Source organism: Schistocerca serialis, chromosome 4 (assembly GCF_023864345.2).
Source record: "Schistocerca serialis cubense isolate TAMUIC-IGC-003099 chromosome 4, iqSchSeri2.2, whole genome shotgun sequence".
Lineage (NCBI taxonomy): Eukaryota > Metazoa > Arthropoda > Insecta > Orthoptera > Acrididae > Schistocerca > Schistocerca serialis.
In genome coordinates, this window is record NC_064641.1 from 619,853,514 (window position 1) to 619,875,469 (window position 21,956).

Genomic DNA, 21,956 nt, shown 5'->3' on the forward strand with positions numbered 1-21,956 from the left:
TTCTATGAAGTTTGGAAGGTAGGAGACGAGGTACTGGTAGAGCTGTAGCTGTGAGGATGAGTCATGAGTCGTGCTTGAGTACCTCAGTTGGTAGAGCACTTGCCCGCAAAAGGCAAAGTTCCCGAGTTTGTGTCTTGGTCCAGCACACTGTTTTAATCTGTCAGGAAGGTTCATAACAGTGTATATTCCGCTGCGGAGTGAAAATATCATTCTGGAAATTTATTAATGAACGTATTACCGTGGTAGACATGACTCTATTTGCCAGGGAAGTTGTAATTTTTGTGTTTATGCACCCATGAATGATGCAAGAGGCCAGAAAAACGATACTTTAATGACAGTCCGTAGGGAGATTATAGAGAAAATCCCAAGGAGGAAGGAACTTATTATCATGGAGGATATGAACGCAAGAGTAGGAATTAGATAATCATGTCCGATAGTGGGAATACATGGAGAGACAGAATATAATGACAATGGAGAACGATTGATTGAAATTTGTGAACAGTTTGATCTGAAAATTACCTACACATATTTTAAACCAAGGATATTGCTAAATATACCTGACAACAGAATACTAGAGAACTTCGTTCAATAATACATTGTATTATCATTAGACAGACAAGCAGTTTTCTATTCAGCAGATGTTATAGAGGGGCCCAGTGTGGATCAGACGATTATTTAGTAAAAATGTTTGGTCATGGAAGAATGCAAAGAATGATTCTAACAATATTAAAACGAGTTGTGCTGAGAAAACTCAAAATCTACACTTCAATATTGACAGCCTACAACATGAAAATATAGGAAAATCCTTTGCAGCCAGGATGAGAAAAAAAAATTGGAAACATAATTTTAAAGAAGTATAGAGGAAATAAATAGTATATTAAATCCAGTGTTATAAGTATAGCAACGAAGATGCAGGACAATGGGGAAACAACCACAGCCATACAGCAGAATGGTGGTCGGAGGAAATAGAGGTGGCAGTTAAAGAAAAGAGGAACGTATTCAACCCGTGTTTGAGTGATAATCGAAAGTAACAGGAACAATCCACAAAGAAAAGAAGAATGAAGAGATAAAAAAGAAATAAGCATAGAAAAAATGAAGCATGGGAAAGGACGTGTGCTAATGTCAATAGCAAACTAGGATTTGGGAGAGCGGAAGAAGCGTTGTCAGTACTAAAAGGACTTCGCCAAGATAGGAAAGCCAAAAACAGTCTTCAACTAATAACACCAAAAGAATGGGAAGAATATTTCCGGGAATTATTAAATGAGGTTAGAGAAAAGTATCTGGAAGAAGGAACAGTGGAAGGAAAGGAACAGGAAGCGGAGGAGATCCATATTTTAGAAAGCGAGGTGAATAAGGTATTAAGAACAGAGAAGAATGGTAAATCACCTGAACCAGGCAGTATAAAACTAGAGCTCTTAAAATATGGGGGCGACACAATTGTGAAACTAATAACACGGTTAGTCAATAAAACGTTACATGGAGATTCAAGGAAATGAAGCTGGCCTCTATTAATATTATATTCAAGAAAGGGCATCGCAAAAGCTGCTCGAACTGTCGAGGAAGTTTTGGAAAAATAATTAAAAATAAGCTGGAAGTAAATTTTAAAACCCAGGAACAACAATCTGGCTTCACACCTGGTAGATCATGCGTAGACCATATTTCACATCACAACAGATCTCGGAGAAATATACGCAAAGTCAAAAAACATAGGATTAATTTTCATAGAGTTAGAAAAAGCGTATGATACTGTCCCGAGAAAACTACTTTGGAGAGGAAGAGCATTATATATGTCAGACATAAAGGATCCTTCATTTAAAATAATACAAGAAATATACACTCCTGGAAATGGAAAAAAGAACACATTGACACCGGTGTGTCAGACCCACCATACTTGCTCCGGACACTGCGAGAGGGCTGTACAAGCAATGATCACACGCACGGCACAGCGGACACACCAGGAACCGCGGTGTTGGCCGTCGAATGGCGCTAGCTGCGCAGCATTTGTGCACCGCCGCCGTCAGTGTCAGCCAGTTTGCCGTGGCATACGGAGCTCCATCGCAGTCTTTAACACTGGTAGCATGCCGCGACAGCGTCGACGTGAACCGTATGTGCAGTTGACGGACTCTGAGCGAGGGCGTATAGTGGGCATGCGGGAGGCCGGGTGGACGTACCGCCGAATTGCTCAACACGTGGGGCGTGAGGTCTCCACAGTACATGGATGTTGTCGCCAGTGGTCGGCGGAAGGTGCACGTGCCCGTCGACCTGGGACCGGACCGCAGCGACGCACGGATGCACGCCAAGACCGTAGGATCCTACGCAGTGCCGTAGGGGACCGCACCGCCACTTCCCAGCAAATTAGGGACACTGTTGCTCCTGGGGTATCGGCGAGGACCATTCGCAACCATCTCCATGAAGCTGGGCTACGGTCCCGCACACCGTTAGGCCGTCTTCCGCTCACGCCCCAACATCGTGCAGCCCGCCTCCAGTGGTGTCGCGACAGGCGTGAATGGAGGGACGAATGGAGACGTGTCGTCTTCAGCGATGAGAGTCGCTTCTGCCTTGGTGCCAATGATGGTCGTATGCGTGTTTGGCGCCGTGCAGGTGAGCGCCACAATCAGGACTGCATACGACCGAGGCACACAGGGCCAACACCCGGCATCATGGTGTGGGGAGCGATCTCCTACACTGGCCGTACACCACTGGTGATCGTCGAGGGGACACTGAATAGTGCACGGTACATCCAAACCGTCATCGAACCCATCGTTCTACCATTCCTAGACCGGCAAGGGAACTTGCTGTTCCAACAGGACAATGCACGTCCGCATGTATCCCGTGCCACCCAACGTGCTCTAGAAGGTGTAAGTCAACTACCCTGGCCAGCAAGATCTCCGGATCTGTCCCCCATTGAGCATGTTTGGGACTGGATGAAGCGTCGTCTCACGCGGTCTGCACGTCCAGCACGAACGCTGGTCCAACTGAGGCGCCAGGTGGAAATGGCATGGCAAGCCGTTCCACAGGACTACATCCAGCATCTCTACGATCGTCTCCATGGGAGAATAGCAGCCTGCATTGCTGGGAAAGGTGGATATACACTGTACTAGTGCCGACATTGTGCATGCTCTGTTGCCTGTGTCTATGTGCCTGTGGTTCTGTCAGTGTGATCATGTGATGTATCTGACCCCAGGAATGTGTCAATAAAGTTTCCCCTTCCTGGGACAATGAATTCACGGTGTTCTTATTTCAATTTCCAGGAGTGTATAAAGATAAATGCCAAGTGAAAATTCGTGGCACACTTTCACAAAAATTTAGAAGAAGCAAGGGTCTTTTACAAGGCTGCCCCATGTCACCAAAAATATTTAAAATCTATATAGTCATCAGTCTTAAGACATGGTCTCGTAAATGCAGTGGGATGGAGCTAGAAATGAAAGATGGAGTTTATATACATCATCTACTACGTATTTGCTGAGGATCAAGTAGTTATAGTACAAGAAGGGGAGGATGCAAATTATATATGTAACCGATTAGCAATGGAATACAGAAACTGGGGATTGAAGATTAATTACCAGAAAATAGAATACATCACTAATGATACAGATGACTTATACATAGAGGGTAAGAAAATTAAGAATTCAATACTTTGTGTTATTTGCGATCCATTTTAGAGGCAGAAATGAACAAAAGAATTAGCAGTGGAAGGAAAGTCATTGTGATGCTAAACTCAATCATATGGAGCAGAAATGTAGTAAATCGATCCAAAAAAATCATATATAAACCGACACTGGAGATCATAGTTATGTATGGATAGGAGTTGGACTGCTAATATGAAACATATAAAAAAACTGTAAGCAGTGGAAATGGACTTCTGGAGACGATCAGCAACAATTTCTACAAAAGAGAAAGTATAAATCGACGAAATAATAAAGAGAATGGAAGTAAGAGAAAGAATATATAACGTGATGGATAGAAGGAAGTTACAATGATATGGGCATGTAATCAGAATGGAGGGAGCCAGAATTCCGAAAATGATCCTGGAATGGGAGAAGGAGGGAGTGAAGAGAAGAGGACGCCCTGTGACCACATGGCTCCAAAACGTACGACTAACAATGAGAAGACTTGTGCGCACAGGAAGAAGATATACAACATCGGAACACCTGGAGGGACGTCCTGAGGAGATAAATTAAGATCTTATGACACAGGTGTAATGATTTACGGGTATTTGTTATGTGGTGAAAAACCTATATGTAGAGGAAAATCACAATAAATAAAAAAACCTAACACTTAGCAACAATAATGAAGGAAATAATAGATTTAGTAATGTCTATAGCAGAATAAATCAATGTTTGCATTTTTTTGTCAAGAGTAAAATACTAGAACTAATTTGCAGGCTGGTTACAGACTGCGACCTGTGGAAGTAACGGACATGGAGGAAGAAAAGGCTTACGGGAACAAAGTGGAATGTAGGAGGGTGGTGTGACATGAGAAGTGAACTGCTATACAAGTAATAGATGTTATTTACTGAGAAACGAAAAAAGAAAGAAGAGTAACTGAAAGAAGAAATGAGTATATATTTCACCATTTAACAGAGAGAAATCAACACATGCGTTAAGACTTTTGGGTAAAGTTATAAAGACGAAATAAGGAAGAGCTTCAGCTCTTTTTAATGTAACAGGGGATCGAATCGTGCGTAGAGTGCAGGCTAACTATTTCCTGAAGCGGACGGCAAAAATCAAAACGGAGTTTTAAAATATGTTTCTTTTCTGGATGGGTCCATCTGGAAAGTGATAAAAGATTTTGTGTTGCGATTCAGACAAAATAGCAGGGCAGGGACTTAGCCAGTGGTGCGAGATACTGAGCTAAAGATCTTTCTGAAATTATGTAAGTCTACAGACTTGGGTGACAATCACTGAAAATCAAAAGCACCTCATTCGCTGATCAGAAACCAGAAGGCTCCCAAAATACATGACTGCGAAGAGAGCGGAAGTTTGGAGGAGTATGATACGACCTAAACTAATTTTTTCATGGAAGAAAATCTACATAGTAATTAGATTGACCTATTCGTGAGTAGTTGTCGACGTGGCTGTTGATGGTATTCCATAGAATACAGTGTGCTCGGTTATTGGAAGAGGTCGATCATAAGGAAAATTATTGTTCATGACGCTGCTTGGGCATATATTCTACTACTATAATATCGCAAAAATCAATCCAATAGAACCTCATGCAGCCAGTTATAATAGTATTTTAATATGGTGTCAGCATGACAGTACAGATAATGACTTTTCATAGAGCAACGCTAAATGTGATGCTGGAGGCAAACTAATACGCCAAACAAGCATACCGCTTACGTTATAAACAACGCTACAACCTTTAAATTTCTAATTTTCATTAATATCCTTCGGATTTTCCTGCTCCAGGTCACTTGCTCAATTATCAGCTTAGTTCTAGCCGTAACTCTACATTATGTCGATACGAAAGTTTTCCATGTGTCGAGCACTAAATTTATACCAAACACTCGGCACATTAATAGCGCTGCTATCACAGAACCGAGCAGCGAGACTACTCTCGATCGCTACAAGCACTCTGAGGTACGGCGAGGAAGTTTCCCTCCGCTCTACCGTCACTTCTCCGTTCGGGAGCAACAGCCATCTCTGACAGCAATTGGAGCAACTACTTGGGAAGTACGCAGACGTCGAATTAGAGCCGCGTTCGATAACAGGAAATTTCCGCGTGCTCAATGGCTCTTCGCATAAATCACGAACAGGAAACGAAGCTAATCAGGCCCTGGGGCGTCCGCGAAACAAGGCGCGCGTGTCCGCTGGGCGCTCGCTTCTCCCTTCCCCTCTGCGCCCCTCCCCCCACCACAACTCCCCCCAACCATCCCACTCCGTCTCCCTGGGGATTCCCCCTCAGAGATTTATGAAGTCGGACGGCGACAGAGACAAATGAACAGCGCGCTGGCCGGCGCGGGGCCGCGTAAATTCCGCAGATTTCGTTCACCGATACCTCGGGGACGATGCGCTTTCGCAATTAAGTTAGAATTAATTGACTGATAAATTAACCAGCATCGCCGATCTGAAGAAATCGAAGCAGCGCGTTAATTACTTGCTAACAGCTTTACAATAAGTCCCTTACTCTTGCTTGCCCGTTTACACGTATGTGCGCTCCACTCACCCAATCGTGCTTCATTACATTCGTAGCTACAACGAAGCACGCACCGTTATTGCAGTATTCAAGATATCTGCTATGCTAGCAACAATTATCACACTGCTCCGCAGTAGATATTTTGCAGAAACCAGAGAAGGCAGTTTTTTATATATTTCGATGCACTGAACACTTACATCATGACTAAAACTGTTTCCCAGCTCAGGTTTACAAGTAAGGTTGGACTTCACTTCTCACATTTATTACAACCATCCACATTAGGATGTATACATTAATTGAGTTTATCCAGTTTATTCGCGCCTTTCTTTGCCTTCTTTTTGTTGATGGTATCTGGGGCATCTCTGTGCAACATCCACCACAAATTAGCCAACATAGCAGTGGTCCGCCGTCTTGTTTACCGCAGTTCCATTAGAGAATCGCCCTGATGGAACCGCACTCCGTGCCCATCTCTGGATGGACCACATTTCTCTAGGAACACGTCGAGGTGGGAATAATAGAAGCGCGTCTTCAGGGTCATGTTGCATCCAATGACATTATAAGCATGAATGAGTTCGTTCACAAGGTCCCTTTAATTTTCGGCTCTCCTGTTAACCAACAACAATGTTGTCAAGTTGTGAAAACGATGCTACCAATGTACCTGATCAGGGGTTAGTGCGGACACGAAGTCTATCTGTGGAAGAATGAATATCGACTTTGTGATTCTCTCTGTTCTGAGTAGAGGGAACTAGTTAAAAAATGGTACAAATGGCTCTGACCACTATGGGACTTAACATCTGAGGTCATCAGTCCCAACTTAGAACTACTTAAACCTAACTAGTCTACGGACATCACACACATCCATGCGCGAAGCAGGATTCGAACCTGCGACCGTAGTGGTCGCGCGGTTCCAGTATGAAGCGCCTAGAACCGCTCGGCCACAGCGGTTTGCTGGGAACTTGTTACAAAAAGGCTGAAATACTGCTTCAAAAAAATGGTTCAAATGGCTCTGAGCACTATGGGACTCAACTGCTGAGGTCACTAGTCCTCTAGAACTTAGAACTAGTTAAACCTAACTAACCTAAGGACATCACAAACATCCATGCCCGAGGCAGGATTCGAACCTGCGACCGTAGCGGTCCTGCGGTTCCAGACTGCAGCGCCTTTAACCGCACGGCCACTTCGGCGGCGAAATACTGCTTCGTTCCTGTGCATAGCCTTAACAAATGCTGTCATGAGGCCCAACTTAATGTGCAGTGGTGAGAGAACAATTTTTCCTGGCATCAGTTGAGATTCTTCGGCAAGATGTTTTGACCCAGGCACCAGAGCTTTTCGTGGAATCCAGCGGCTATGAGTGTACTGTTTTTCTCTTGCGCGACTGTCCCGCTCATACAGGTAGCACCAGTGCTTAGTGTAATGATTTTGCAAACCCAACAGCATCGCAATGACTTTGAGATCTTCAGATATCAACCATTCGTGCTTACTGTAGTTAACACCGTGTACAATGGATTTCAACTTGACATAACTTTCTTTTGCTAAGGGAGCATATGCGACAGGGATGGATAGTCTTTCATTCCTGTTGTGTAAGGGTACTGCCTTCAGGCTTGCTTTTGAGCCATCTCTAAAGAGTCTCCACTCGTCTGGTTTGTATGAAATGTTCAGGTCTTCCAGTAAACCGTCAATGTCCCTGCAGAATGTAATGTCGCCTTCAATATTGAAATGGCACTTAAGTTTTCTCTGGCGCTCCCGAAACAAAGACAGATGTACTGTGTCAGCGAGAATATTTCACTGCTGCAATCGTGAGGCCTAGATTTCGGCTTTACGCTTTGGAATATATAAATCCCTAACCAGATCGTTTAGTTCACGCTGTATGATTTTCTGTGGTTCTCCTGATGACAATGTTGGTATAAATGAAGGGTCAGTTCACTGGCGGATGATCGCACTTTTGCGCCTGTGTGTGTCGGTCCAGTATTGTCATTATCACTGTTTGACGGTGGTCCATGTGGGGGAACAGTAACTGGCAGTCCTTCGCCATGAGCCTAAGGGTACTGAATATTCCGCTTCCGCTTAGTATTGACTCCTTTCCTCAAGGGAGGTACTATACAAACACCAACTTCTTGTAGACGTTTTTACCACACCGGTATAGACGAACACGAGGTGCAATGCACGTATGGAGCCCACGATTTATCCTGATCCCCAACTCGGCACCCGAAATACAAGGCGTACGCTTGTAGCACTGATTTAGCCAACGGTCGCCTTTTTTAACAACATGTAACGTCTGCACAAATGTAACAAAATTTGTCAGGTTTGTTAGTGCAGGTGACGGGCATTTTTGTGAAAGTATACACGCATACAATAACACAGATTTTGACAATTCATTTCACATACATCGACTGCCAATTGCAACGACACTCGTTCCAGTAACAAGTGAACTAACACAGCACAAGAGCACGCAGCAATGACAAATGACAAAATCGCTCCTGGTTTCTACATTCGCCGGCGTTCATTTGACTGGATGGTGCGCATAAGTGTCATGGTGTAAAGCAGTGTTGGTAAATTGTACTGGAAGCGTCCACCACACTCATTTATGGCAGAGGAACACTTGTCACAATACATCCTGCATGTAGCTCTTATGTCCCATAAGTGGGACTGTGAAACGTAAATACCTCATCTGTTTGTAACCCTGAGATAGGAGACAATTTTAACCTTGATATTGTGTTCAGCGGCTCCAAATCTACATAGTACGGGTGATTTCATCTCTGCAAAAGTAAAAAGCAAAAATTTGTGGACCAGTTTTATTTAGTTTAATGGCTCACGACTTCGAATTAGCCTTTCATATGGCATCTTTTTGGCACCTAATTTACATTGACGGTTTACGAGAAATTTTCATCTCTGGAAACGCATTTAAACAGCCGTATATAGCTACACAGAAACATGATGCACTCTTAAAAGATCAACACGCAATGAGGGCTGGCTCTGATATCCGAGACTACAAATACTTTTGACATTCATGAAACACATTTCCTCTGTTCAGTTAACATAATCAGCACCTACCTCGTGCAATAATTTCCAATAGATCCCTTTATCGCCGGTAAAAAAGGCAAAGATTAAGTTGGATATCTGGCAATGCTATCAAGTGAGCCCATAATTTTCCTCTCTTTTCGCCCCCCCCCCCTTTTCCCTCCAAAAAAAATGAAAGCGAATACAAGAAGCAAGTAAAACAAAGCAAAAAGGACCACAAATGCACAGTGACTCTCACCTCGAGGCTGGAGAATTCCTTTGCACTGCAGCTAAGACCGTATTCTCAGTCCGCTCACCTGTCAGAAACATGCAGAGAAACAATTAAACTTGCTTCAGGAAGAGCGCCTGTAAACTCATCCCGCAGGCCTGTTGTAATTACACCGCCTGTGTCTCCGCCTTTTCCTTTAGCTCGCAATTTTCCTCTCTTGCTGCATTCAAGGGGAACGCAAGAGAGATCCCCAGAAGAAACGTTAAGAAACGGGCCCTTGGCTTCAAGGGGTGAAAGGGAAAAGAAATTCAATTACGTTTTACAGTAGCCGCGCCCATGTGTAGCGTTGTATGTCAAAGAACTATCGAGAAGACACTATTCGGTTAATTGTCTCATCTAACATTAGAGTGTTCAAAGCTGCTCTGCTTCTGTTATTGTCCCTTTTAAAACTATTTATACATTTGCTATTATTTTTAATATAAATTTATACCAGCTGATGTCCCACTGTCCTCCATTTCAACCATGGATCTACGAAGATTTCCTATTATGTTTCTCTAGTCGACAGATTGCATTCTTAACATGCATCCTGTAATACTTGTTTCCAAGCAATCGAAAAATGACGCACTGTTACATTTGAATCTTACAACCAGACCGTTTTTTTTCGATTAATTACTTTATAAAAAACATTATATGCTTACAAATTATTCTTACAAACATCTAAGAAGCGCTTAAAGAGTAATTCGTTGAACAATGTCCTTGTTACACTGTATCCACACTGATCAACGAAGTAGGAAACTCTTTTTATGAAATATTCCAGTAGCTACCGATTGTTTCAGTAAATTGTTAATGCTCATTTCTAATTGTCAGGCGAAAATAAAATAATGCTCTATAACTTTCACTTGGGTGTTTAACGTATATAATATTGCTTGTCTTCGTTTTCTGTCTTCTTCTTCTTCAAAATCAGTAGGTGGAAGAACTATTCTCGCACATCGTATGTTGGATCATTCCAAGCCTCGTCGTTCTGTCAGTATGTAGTGGAATACTCGCAGTAGTAGTTTCGCAGAGGCATTCTCATTTGGAGGTAGGCCATTTCTGTAAGGGCTGTTTCGTAGCTTCACTAGGCTAAACATCAAACGATTTCCGATTTTAACAACTGTAATTTGGTCAACTTAACTTACGAGTGATAGAGATCTTAGATTCCTCAATTCAGCTGCTTCTCTTATTCTTTCACCACTTTCTCCCACAATTTATGTTACACCAGCACGTAGTAACTCAGGTTTTAACGCCACATGAATCTTATTGTCAGCATTTTTGTCACATTTCCAACTCCCAATCACATTTTTTCTTGTCACTAATCAATTTATCCTATGGTATTTTTCATGTTTTCCTCTGAACGAAGGTTTTAAAGTAACTTCGTGTTTCACACATCAGATATGTCAATATGTTCTTTTATTTAATTATCTACAACAATTTTAACGTTTTTGATTATTTTCTCATCACTGAAATGGTTTCTGCTTATACAGCAGCTTTATTAATTTTGTTACATTTTCTTGCAGGTAATGTTCTGGATCAGCTAACAGTACTTGATCTTAAACAGTAAGATATTTTTTGTTGTTGCATAGATTTATAATTTGTGGTTGCGCTATTTCTATTCCTGTTCGATTTCATTCACATAAATCCTCAAAGGATAGCAGAACCCGATTAATTTTTAGGTTCTTATTGTTAATGACTGTCATTGTATTATGAAAAAGTAATTTAATTACATTTATTAAATTTCTTGAAGTATCACGTTGCTCCATTATTTACCAGTAATTTTACTCTGTTGGCCCCATCATAGCTCTTCTCGTTAGCCAAAATAACATGAGAAGAAGATGACTGCATTCTCTCTTTTCTCCATGAATTGTCCAACAAGAAAGGTTACATCACTGTAGTACCTTCCTGAATTCTCAGTCCTCGTTCTCTGCTGTCTTTCTTCCTTTCGATTTAATTGTGAAAGTATCTACATAACATAACATTGTGAAAAGCCGCCGGCCGAAGTGGCCGTGCGGTTAAAGGCGCTGCAGTCTGGAACCGCAAGACCGCTACGGTCGCAGGTTCGAATCCTGCCTCGGGCATGGATGTTTGTGATGTCCTTAGGTTAGTTAGGTTTAACTAGTTCTAAGTTCTAGGGGACTAATGACCTCAGCAGTTGAGTCCCATAGTGCTCAGAGCCATTTGAACCATTTTTTGAAAAGCCAAAGGCTGAACGAGGTTTAAAAAAACAAATATCAGAAATTTCAACGGTAGCATGCGCCATATTGTAATTACAGGGCAGGAACCAAGACAGGCAAAAGACAGCTGTAATTACCAATTTATTTGCCTTCATAAAATAGTAAGTGCACCACTTTCGCCGGCCGCGGTGGCCGTGCGGTTCTAGGCACTTCAGTCCGGAATCGCGTGACTGCTACGGTCGCAGGTTCGAATCCTGCCTCGGGCATGGATGTGTGTGATGTCCTTAGGTTAGTTAGGTTTAAGTAGTTATAAGTTCTAGGGGTCTGATGACCTCAGATGTTGAGTCCCATAGTGCTCAGAGGCATTCGAACCACTTTCAGTTTACGATTAATGTATGTAGAAGAACAAAAGGCTGCACTACATCCCCCACCAAAAATGCTTTTCGTATAAAAGGCGAAATGTGTCTGAGACAATAGAAACCAATATTTGCACCCAAAAAAATTCATTATGTTAGTACAAGGTTGTTTGCATATCTTCTGTGAAAAATGACCACTCTAACAAACTTGGTATATTTACTTGTGGACTATGAACTGTCAACTCAAGATATTCATCACAAGGCTGTGAGTAAGCTAAACTCCAGGTGAAACTGTATAAAATGTAATATGATATTTTACAACATGTTATCTAAATACCCGTGCGTGATTAGGGTGAAAGTTTGGCGATGCCTGTGTTCAGTACAATATACGTTTCTCAACCATTCATATACTTCTGCAGAAGAGCTGTCTAGTGTGTTTGGTTTTCATCCGTCTGGTACATAGTTAGAATTTCGTGGAAAGAAGAAGTTTTTATTGCTAATATTCTGCTGAGAAAGAGAGATAGTGTTGTACGGTTCCTGATCGCCAGACTGTACCTCAGTATTATGAATTACATCTCAAACTTCTCCGCTTTGTATCATACAGTGACCGTCTGTGACACGACTGACGGTGATTTTAGTGAGGGATGCCTGGCTGCCCTCTCGACGCAGTTGCAGTGGATTAAGCTATGTGGTGGCATGCTGTTTCATCCTCCACATTTTCTGTCATCGACATCAACATCATTATGTTTTCAGTGGTAAAACACTGCAGCAGTTACGTATTTTTCCATACAGGCACGACGCGTTGCGAGAATTAATTCTCATTATCAACTGCAAGTGCTCGAAGCACGTCGTGCTATACATGAAAATTACGTAACTGCTGAGTGTTTAATTATTTAAGTAATGAAAGAAACAGACGCAAGCTTCCCTTGACATTCCCATGTAGTCTAACAACAGGGTACTTTCACATCAGAATGCACCACAAGTCTTGTCCAACGATTCGACCAAACAGAGATCCACTATAAGGCCCCTTTCAAACTCTTTAAGGTGCTGATAAAGCTGAATCACACAAGTACGTAGCCTCTCTGTGTCCTCCACAGCAATCACTCAACGTCTGAGGCTGTTCACGCCCCTCGTATACCCTATCGGGCCTAGTAACACACTAAACACGAAAACACTAATGCACTGTTGTAGCCGTTCCACTTGTGACACATACTTGCAACTCTAATCATTTACATAGCCACTAACGATGTGTACGTGTACGAGGTTCCTCTGACATCAGATAATGTCGTCTGGAAGTGATTCACCTTTTTTGTCAGACATTGTACGATGAGAAGCTTTCTACATACCCTGGAGAAGGTTATACGTGAAAACCTAGCATCTAGACAATCAAGGAAGTGGAGTGTCCCAGCGCCATGCAGTCACGATCTAAAAAAAATGGTTCAAATGGCTCTGAGCACTATGGGACTCAACTGCTGAGGTCATTAGTCCCCTAGAACTTAGAACTAGTTAAACCTAACTAACCTAAGAACATCACACACATCCATGCCCGAGACAGGATTCGAACCTGCGACCGTAGCGGTCTTGCGGTTCCAGACTGCAGCGCCAGAACCGCGCGGCCACTTCGGCCGGTACAGTCACGATCTAGTTATCATCAAAACCGCTGCGCATCTTTCTGATCTCATGCCTGTCTGTAACGACGATGACCAGTTCAAGGTGTGATGGAATCTTAGTTGCCTTGATATCTTGAACCTTTCATGAAATACAATTTGGCGGTGTCTGTATTTTACAGTGTCTGCATAATTCGATGCAATGTTCCTCACTATATACGTGCATGTCCGAAGAAACGTACACTGCGTTTTATTGGCAGGACACTTAGAAAATGTAACAGACCTACTTAGGAGACTGCCTACACTACGTTTGTCCGTCCTCTTTTAGAATACTGCTGCGCGGTGTGGGATCCTCACCAGATAGGACCTGACGGAGTACATCGAAAAAGTTCAAAGAAAGGCAGCACGTTTTGTATTATCGCGAAATATGGGAGAGAAATGATACAGGATTTGGGCTGGACATCATCAAAAGAAAGGCGTTTTTCGTTGCGACGGAATCTTCTCACGAAATTCCAATCACCAACTTTCTCCTCCGGATGCGAAAATATTTTGTTGACACCGACTTACATAGGGAGGAACGATCACCAAGATAAAGTAAGGGAAATCAGAGCTCGTACGGAAAGATATAGGTGTTCATTCTTTCCGCGCGCTGTACGAGATAGGAATAATAGAGAATTGTGAAGGTGGTTCGAAGAACCCTCTGCCAGACACTTAAATGTGCAGAGCATCCATGTAGATGTAGATGTAGACTGCTAACCATTGACAGGAGTATTAAATCATTGAATGCGTTCGTAAATTGTGAATACGATTGTTCAACAACTATGCGGATTCCTAGTGACAAATGAAAATTTGTGCCGCACTGGGATTCGAACCCAGATTTCCCACTTTACATGAACTTTCGCCTTAACCGCCTCGGCCATCAAGGCACATTTGCGGGACCAACACAGACTTTCATATGGCCTAGAACCTGCGTCCCATTAGGCCACATGCAAATGGTAGGATTCCCACACATGGAGAGACATTGTTTTGCTCGTCAGACTGTCTTGCTTTGGCATCGATTACAGTAGGACAGTGTCGGCATTTTACAGTGTCTGAATAGTTCGATGCCATATTCCTTCGCACATTCACGTATGCCCGTAGGAACGTTGCATCGAAGGAATATTATAGACACTGCAAAATCAGACTCTGCCCTAGTGTATTTAACGCCAAAGTAAGGCACTGCAACGACAAAACAATGCCTCTCCCTGTGTGGGGGTAACACGATTTTTTTGCGAGCACTAGGGAACGTAGTCACTAGGACATATGTAAGTCTGTGACGATCCTGCAAGTGTGCCTTAATGTTCGAAGCGGTTAAGGTGAAAGCACGCGTAAGTCGGGAAATTCGAGTCTGAATCCCGGCCGAACAGAAATTTTCATATGACACTAGTAAATCGTCTAGGTGTTTTAGAATCGTATTCCAAATGCAATTCAAGAGCTTTTATGAAATTATGATTGTGTCCACGATAGATATGATACATCTCCTCGTGTGCATAGTGCATCTAAGGGTACGAGTAGGCATCATGTGAGTAATATTTCCAAACTATAAATGTAAGACTTTATTGCTGCAGAAACAAACATTTGAAACAGTGACTTTCAAGTTTATATGCCTACTCAAAGAACGCTGTGATGATTTGATATAACAGGCCAGAAAGTTCCTTCCTATATGAAAAATCAAATGCACAGTACTGATATGTTACCGTGACGCCTACATTAGTACCTTGTTTGTAGGTTTTCACGTTATCGAATGCCGAAACAGTTTGTGAATCAAGACTTCGTAATAGACAAAGCCCGCTCCGTCGGTTTCTAACGGGAAAATCTGACGATGGTCTCAGAAGAAGCTTCAGATGTATCTCAGGGGAATGTTATGGAGTCTCTACCGTTCACAATCTGTAGGGTCAGGCAGCTAACACAGGCCATCCCAAAACACTGCATGGCAAAAAACGTGAGGCACGCAGGAGACCTGGTCGGATTTCAATGTAATTCGTACACGTACGCACCATCGGTGGGTGTGTAAATGATTCGAGTTGCAAATTTATGTGTCACAGGTGGAGTGTCGTTCGTGTTTAGTGTTGTTACCAGGCCTGTTAGTTTATATACGGAGCGTGAAGAGCGTCAGATGTGGAATAATCTCTGTGAAGGACTCGGAGATGCCGCGTAATGGTACTAGAAAGCGTTATCAGCACAAGGAAAAGTTTCAAAGTACCGGTACTTCAAAAAATGTTCCAATGTGTGTGAATTCCTAAGGGACCAAAGTGCTTAGGTCATCGGTCCCTAGACTAACACACTACTTAAACTAACTTATGTTAAGAACAACACACACACACACACACACACACACACACACACACACACACACACACACGCCCGAGGGAGGACTCGAACCTCCGGCGGGAGGGGCCGCGCAGTCTGTGACATTACGCCTCAAACGGCGCGGCCACTCCGCGCGGCTCAAAGTACTTCATTGTAGGTCTTTTGGCCAGTTGGTCGAGTAATACAGCATCCAGGTTTGTGCGGCGTTTGTGTGTGACACTGGCCTGATTTTGATTTGGTTAAGAACGTGAGATCAGGCATCCTCTTCGTCAAGGCATCACAAGGGGAGACCGCCTTGTTGTGCGCCAAGTGCATTGTAAACCCTTCACATGTGGCCCTGCCATGTGAGAACAAATAATGCACATCCTGTAACATTCCGTATCATACTAAACCAGCGCTCAGAGACTAGCAGCAGCCAGATAACGGAACTACTGTCCTACACGTAGGCTACCATTAACAATACAACACAAAAGGCAGCGTTCGGAGTATGCATTGAGCGGGAGCATTGACTGCTAATGAGCTGATGAATGACATTGCATTGTGTTCCCCACCACCCCAGTATGACAATCATCCGCGAGTATGGCGGCGACCTGCGATTAGGTCCCATACTTCCAATGTTCTGTAGATGAACAGCGGTATTATTCCTGGCGTGAACTTGTGGTCAGCCATCAGGTATGACTTCAGGTCACAGCTGGTACTGACTGAAGGAATTCTGACAGCATAACGGTAAGTCACGGACATCCTCCGTCCTCATGTGTCCCTTCTCATGCGACAGTATCTTTGCGTCTTTTTTTCAACTGGACAATGCTCATCTACATACGTCCCGCGTCTCTATGAATTGTGTGTGTGAAGTTGAGGTACTCCTGCGGTCAACAAGATTCCCAGATCTGTCCCCGACAGCACATGTATGGGACCAGTTCGGATGTTAATCCCGTCCCCAGTGCCAGTATCCAAGATACCTAGTGCCAGACGAAGAAAGCACCTGAAGCATTCGCGTCGATACTGCAGTGTGTCCTAGCAAGCTCAGATTTACTTCTGGAGGAGGTCGAGTGGACACTACGACACACTCAAAGTATTAGATCACTTTATTAAAACTTGAACAATCTGAAATACGTAACTTGGAAACACTCCATGTCCGCAGGATTGTCACTTATGTATTTGTTACTGTCGCTGTGTTCTATAACTTATCACTTGTCACGAGACAGAAAGGCAGTATGTGCAACTAACGATAAACCTCGATACAGTTCTGGCTTGCGTGGCTGGATCTGATGTAAGAAGATACTTTGATGTAAATACTCTTCCAGCAATGGCGTTATATGGAACCTCTTGAGGACGTGTCTATGCCAACGTCTCTCTTCGTTGCTGCATCAGGCAGTGACTGTCTTTAATTGAGGTTCCTTCGTGAAGTACCAACTTTGACATGGGATCTCGTACTTTGGACGACACCACATCTACAATAGAATCAGTTACAACTGTGGTGGATCAGCTTATATCAGGAGAGGATAAAACAGCTTTGTGACACACTTCCCAACCGAACCAACGCATGCATCCAGTCCACAGGGAGTGCACAGTCATATTGAAAACTGGTCTCATATTACCAAGTTCTTTGTAAATTTGGCTCGACTTTTAATCACTGTAATAACATCACACAGCCTCTTAACTCCTGAACTTTCAGTTTCCTTCTCTCCTTTTGCGTCTTTCACATTTTTGTCAGGTAGTCCATATGAGCAACGAAACAATAATCGAGGTGTAATTATTGCTATGTTCTAACGGACAAGAAGCCGAATTTTCTGAGATGCACGAGTCATTTTTCTTTTTACACCTGCCGAATTACTATGACACTGACATCATTTTCTTTTTCTTCTTTCTGTTGCGCTAGACAGAGCTTTCGTGGAACTAGTTCAAATAATACCAAGAAAGCACTTTTATACATGCCTGCCGCTTTGAGTAAAAAGCTGGATGGAATTGGGTGCTGTCACTTTTCATTTTACAGCTTACGTTCCTTTTTAAAGAAATTTGACTTGTCACAACTCTTGATTGATCTACTCTGAATATCAGCATTAAGTGTTCCAACTAGTTATAATTGGAGACTAAGTGTAACCGATACTGTTAAAAAAATATTTTTTAAAAAATTTATACATTTGCGATACCTCTCATGATGATATGTCATCCATAACGAAAGAAGATGAGGAAAGAAATATTCCGTACTTTCAGGAAAACAAAAAATGTGGTGGTGGGTTGGACTTCAGTGCTGTTAAAAGGTAGAGGAGGCAACGCAGGAGGAAAGTATAAACTTCAGGAAAACAATAAAAGTGAATGCCACTTAGTACAAGCTTGAAAAGGGCACGATTTAATCTTTGCAAAGTATGACAGACTGCTATACATGTCGATGAGGCCTGAAGGAACTGGAAGGTTTCAGACAGTTTTCATGATCGTAGTACAAACATTTAGAAACCGGTTTTTAAATTTCAAAAGATTTACGCGAGCGGATGTGTACTGCGATAATGTATTCGCCACAAAATGCAAATTAAAGCCAAAGAAACTGTACCAAGTTAGGACAATAAGAAGATAGGACATGGATAAGTTGAAATTAAAGATAGTTGGTGACATTTTCTTAGTGAGAATTAGAGACTGAGGCAGACGTAAAAAACACAATACAAAATAATTAACACAGAGAGATGAAATAGCGAAGGCTCACGAAAATACCTGCGTGATTTCCGCTAGAATAGTGGAAAGAACGTAGTAGGAATTTAGTAGTAGTCTGCATGCAAGGCTGAGATTTAATTTTCAGTTTACCGTCGTATGATAGTTGAATAATTAGTTACAATTAATTAGTCCTGTTGTGAACCTCAAAAGTAGACGTGGTTATGGTGAGTAGGTACTCAGCTTCTTTTCGGCAGTAGGCTGGAGATCTTATGTCAGCCACGCGAGTCCGCTGCCTGAGCGGCAAGCTGGCGGTTGGATTACAAAGTAAGCGGCTTCCGACTCGGAAGCCAAAAGCATAACAAAGAGTTCATTATGCCGGTCGGGGCCCTACAGCAACGGCATTAGCATTATCTGGCACCACGAACACACCACACGGTTGCTCCAAAATCGATACTGGCAGTGCGTTTGATACTTGCGGCATACTTCGTGAAAATTGTAACACCAAAATGATAAACGTGAATGAAACGGACTTTAATCTATACGGGGCGTTCAGAGCAGTGGGAAATCAAGTCACAATAAGCAAGTTTTGAGAAAAATAGGCAACGTTTTTGCTAAATAATTAACTACAGGAAAAAGTTTAAAATACACTCCTGGAAATTGAAATAAGAACACCGTGAATTCATTGTCCCAGGAAGGGGAAACTTTATTGACACATTTCTGGGGTCAGATACACCACATGATCACACTGACAGAACCACAGGCACATAGACACAGGCAACAGAGCATGCACAATGTCGGCACTAGTACAGTGTATATCCACCTTTCCCAGCAATGCAGGCTGCTATTCTCCCATGGAGACGATCGTAGAGATGCTGGATGTAGTCCTGTGGAACGGCTTGCCATGCCATTTCCACCTGGCGCCTCAGTTGGACCAGCGTTCGTGCTGGACGTGCAGACCGCGTGAGACGACGCTTCATCCAGTCCCAAACATGCTCAATGGGGGACAGATCCGGAGATCTTGCTGGCCAGGGTAGTTGACTTACACCTTCTAGAGCACGTTGGGTGGCACGGGATACATGCGGACGTGCATTGTCCTGTTGGAACAGCAAGTTCCCTTGCCGGTCTAGGAATGGTAGAACGATGGGTTCGATGACGGTTTGGATGTACCGTGCACTATTCAGTGTCCCCTCGACGATCACCAGTGGTGTACGGCCAGTGTAGGAGATCGCTCCCCACACCATGATGCCGGGTGTTGGCCCTGTGTGCCTCGGTCGTATGCAGTCCTGATTGTGGCGCTCACCTGCACGGCGCCAAACACGCATACGACCATCATTGGCACCAAGGCAGAAGCGACTCTCATCGCTGAAGATGACACGTCTCCATTCGGCCCTCCATTCACGCCTGTCGCGACACCACTGGAGGCGGGCTGCACGATGTTGGGGCGTGAGCGGAAGACGGCCTAACGGTGTGCGGGACCGTAGCCCAGCTTCATGGAGACGGTTGCGAATGGTCCTCGCCGATACCCCAGGAGCAACAGTGTCCCTAATTTGCTGGGAAGTGGCGGTGCGGTCCCCTACGGCACTGCGTAGGATCCTACGGTCTTGGCGTGCATCCGTGCGTCGCTGCGGTCCGGTCCCAGGTCGACGGGCACGTGCACCTTCCGCCGACCACTGGCGACAACATCGATGTACTGTGGAGACCTCACGCCCCACGTGTTGAGCAGTTCGGCGGTACGTCCACCCGGCCTCCCGCATGCCCACTATACGCCCTCGCTCAAAGTCCGTCAACTGCACATACGGTTCACGTCCACGCTGTCGCGGCATGCTACCAGTGTTAAAGACTGCGATGGAGCTCCGTATGCCACGGCAAACTGGCTGACACTGACGGCGGCGGTGCACAAATGCTGCGCAGCTAGCGCCATTCGACGGCCAACACCGCGGTTCCTGGTGTGTCCGCTGTGCCGTGCGTGTGATCATTGCTTGTACAGCCCTCTCGCAGTGTCCGGAGCAAGTATGGTGGGTCTGACACACCGGTGTCAATGTGTTCTTTTTTCCATTTCCACGAGTGTATTTGAATAATGAAAGATATTTTGTATAATGTACTCTCACACTGAAAAGGGGTAAATTAAAGTGCTTTTATACGTTACCTTGAATATAAAAGTAAAATTTTAGAGCTGATTCTTCTATGCTCTGAATTTATTGTGCCCTTTATCTTCCTCTTGATGGAAGTATTCGTTTTATTAAAGAAACAATAAATAAATATATAATTATATATGTGTTTGATGTGTTTGCTTATAACAAATTTTCCAAACAGGAAATTATGCAGTTGAGATACAAAGAAAAACGTATTCCCTTTTGTGTGCTTGCTCTTGCAAAGCCGCCAAAGTTCCTGTGTCAGTGTCGCACTGTAGGTTCTTCAAAAACCGGTGGTACACAGGTGCAGTATACAGCAGTAAATCTTCTACGCCCTTTTTGTTTGCTTTTGTTACTGGTATAAAAAGGGACGTGCTCTGAAAGCGGCATGATAAATAGCACTTAGAAGGAGAAAACTTACTTGATTCCCTCGTGCTCTGAATGCCCGTTATCTACACCCATGTTCTGCAAACCATTGTAAAATGCGTGGCAGGGAGTATTTCACTCTCTGCCACGTATTGGGATTTATCCCCATTCATTTCGTGTATGAAGGGGGAATGTGGATGATTAAGTGACTCTGCAGACGACATTCCTAGATTCTGCACTCAGTAATGGTTTTTGAAATTTTGTAAGCAGCCTTTCGCAGGACATTTTGGCGTCGACCTTCAAGCATCGATCAGTTCAGATGTTTCAGAATTTCGTGACTGTGTCTGATAAATCTAACGAGCGTATCATCACTCTCTAGATGCATTTAATGTCCACTCTTCGATCGTATTCGGCCTGAGCCACTTGAACAATATTCTAGGATGGGACGCATGAGTGTTTGCAAGCATTTGTACGTCATTAGCGGACTAACCGAATTTTCCCAGTACCCTACCATTCAACCGAAGTCTGCGATCTGATTCACTAACGAAGGAGTCTATGTGATCGTTCCATTTTAAATCCACTCAAATTGTTACATCTCGACGTATTTTTAAGTTGTCTGATTTCACATGTAGCTCGGTGATTTAGTGGAGTGCACAATTTTAAATTTCTGAACAAAAGCAAGATGCAAATTTTTGCACGATTTTGAAATCTATTCAAAATGTGGTTCTGAACAAAAGCAAGATGCAGATTTTTGCACCACTTTAAAAACCTACTCATGATATGATTGGATACTGGTTCAGAAAGTACTTCACTGTGATTAACCTTATAAACTACCAAAATTATAAGATTGCTATTAGTGTCATCTGCCAGGTAATTAACATACAACATTAACAGAAAGGTCTCAACACACTTCTCCGGGGCACACC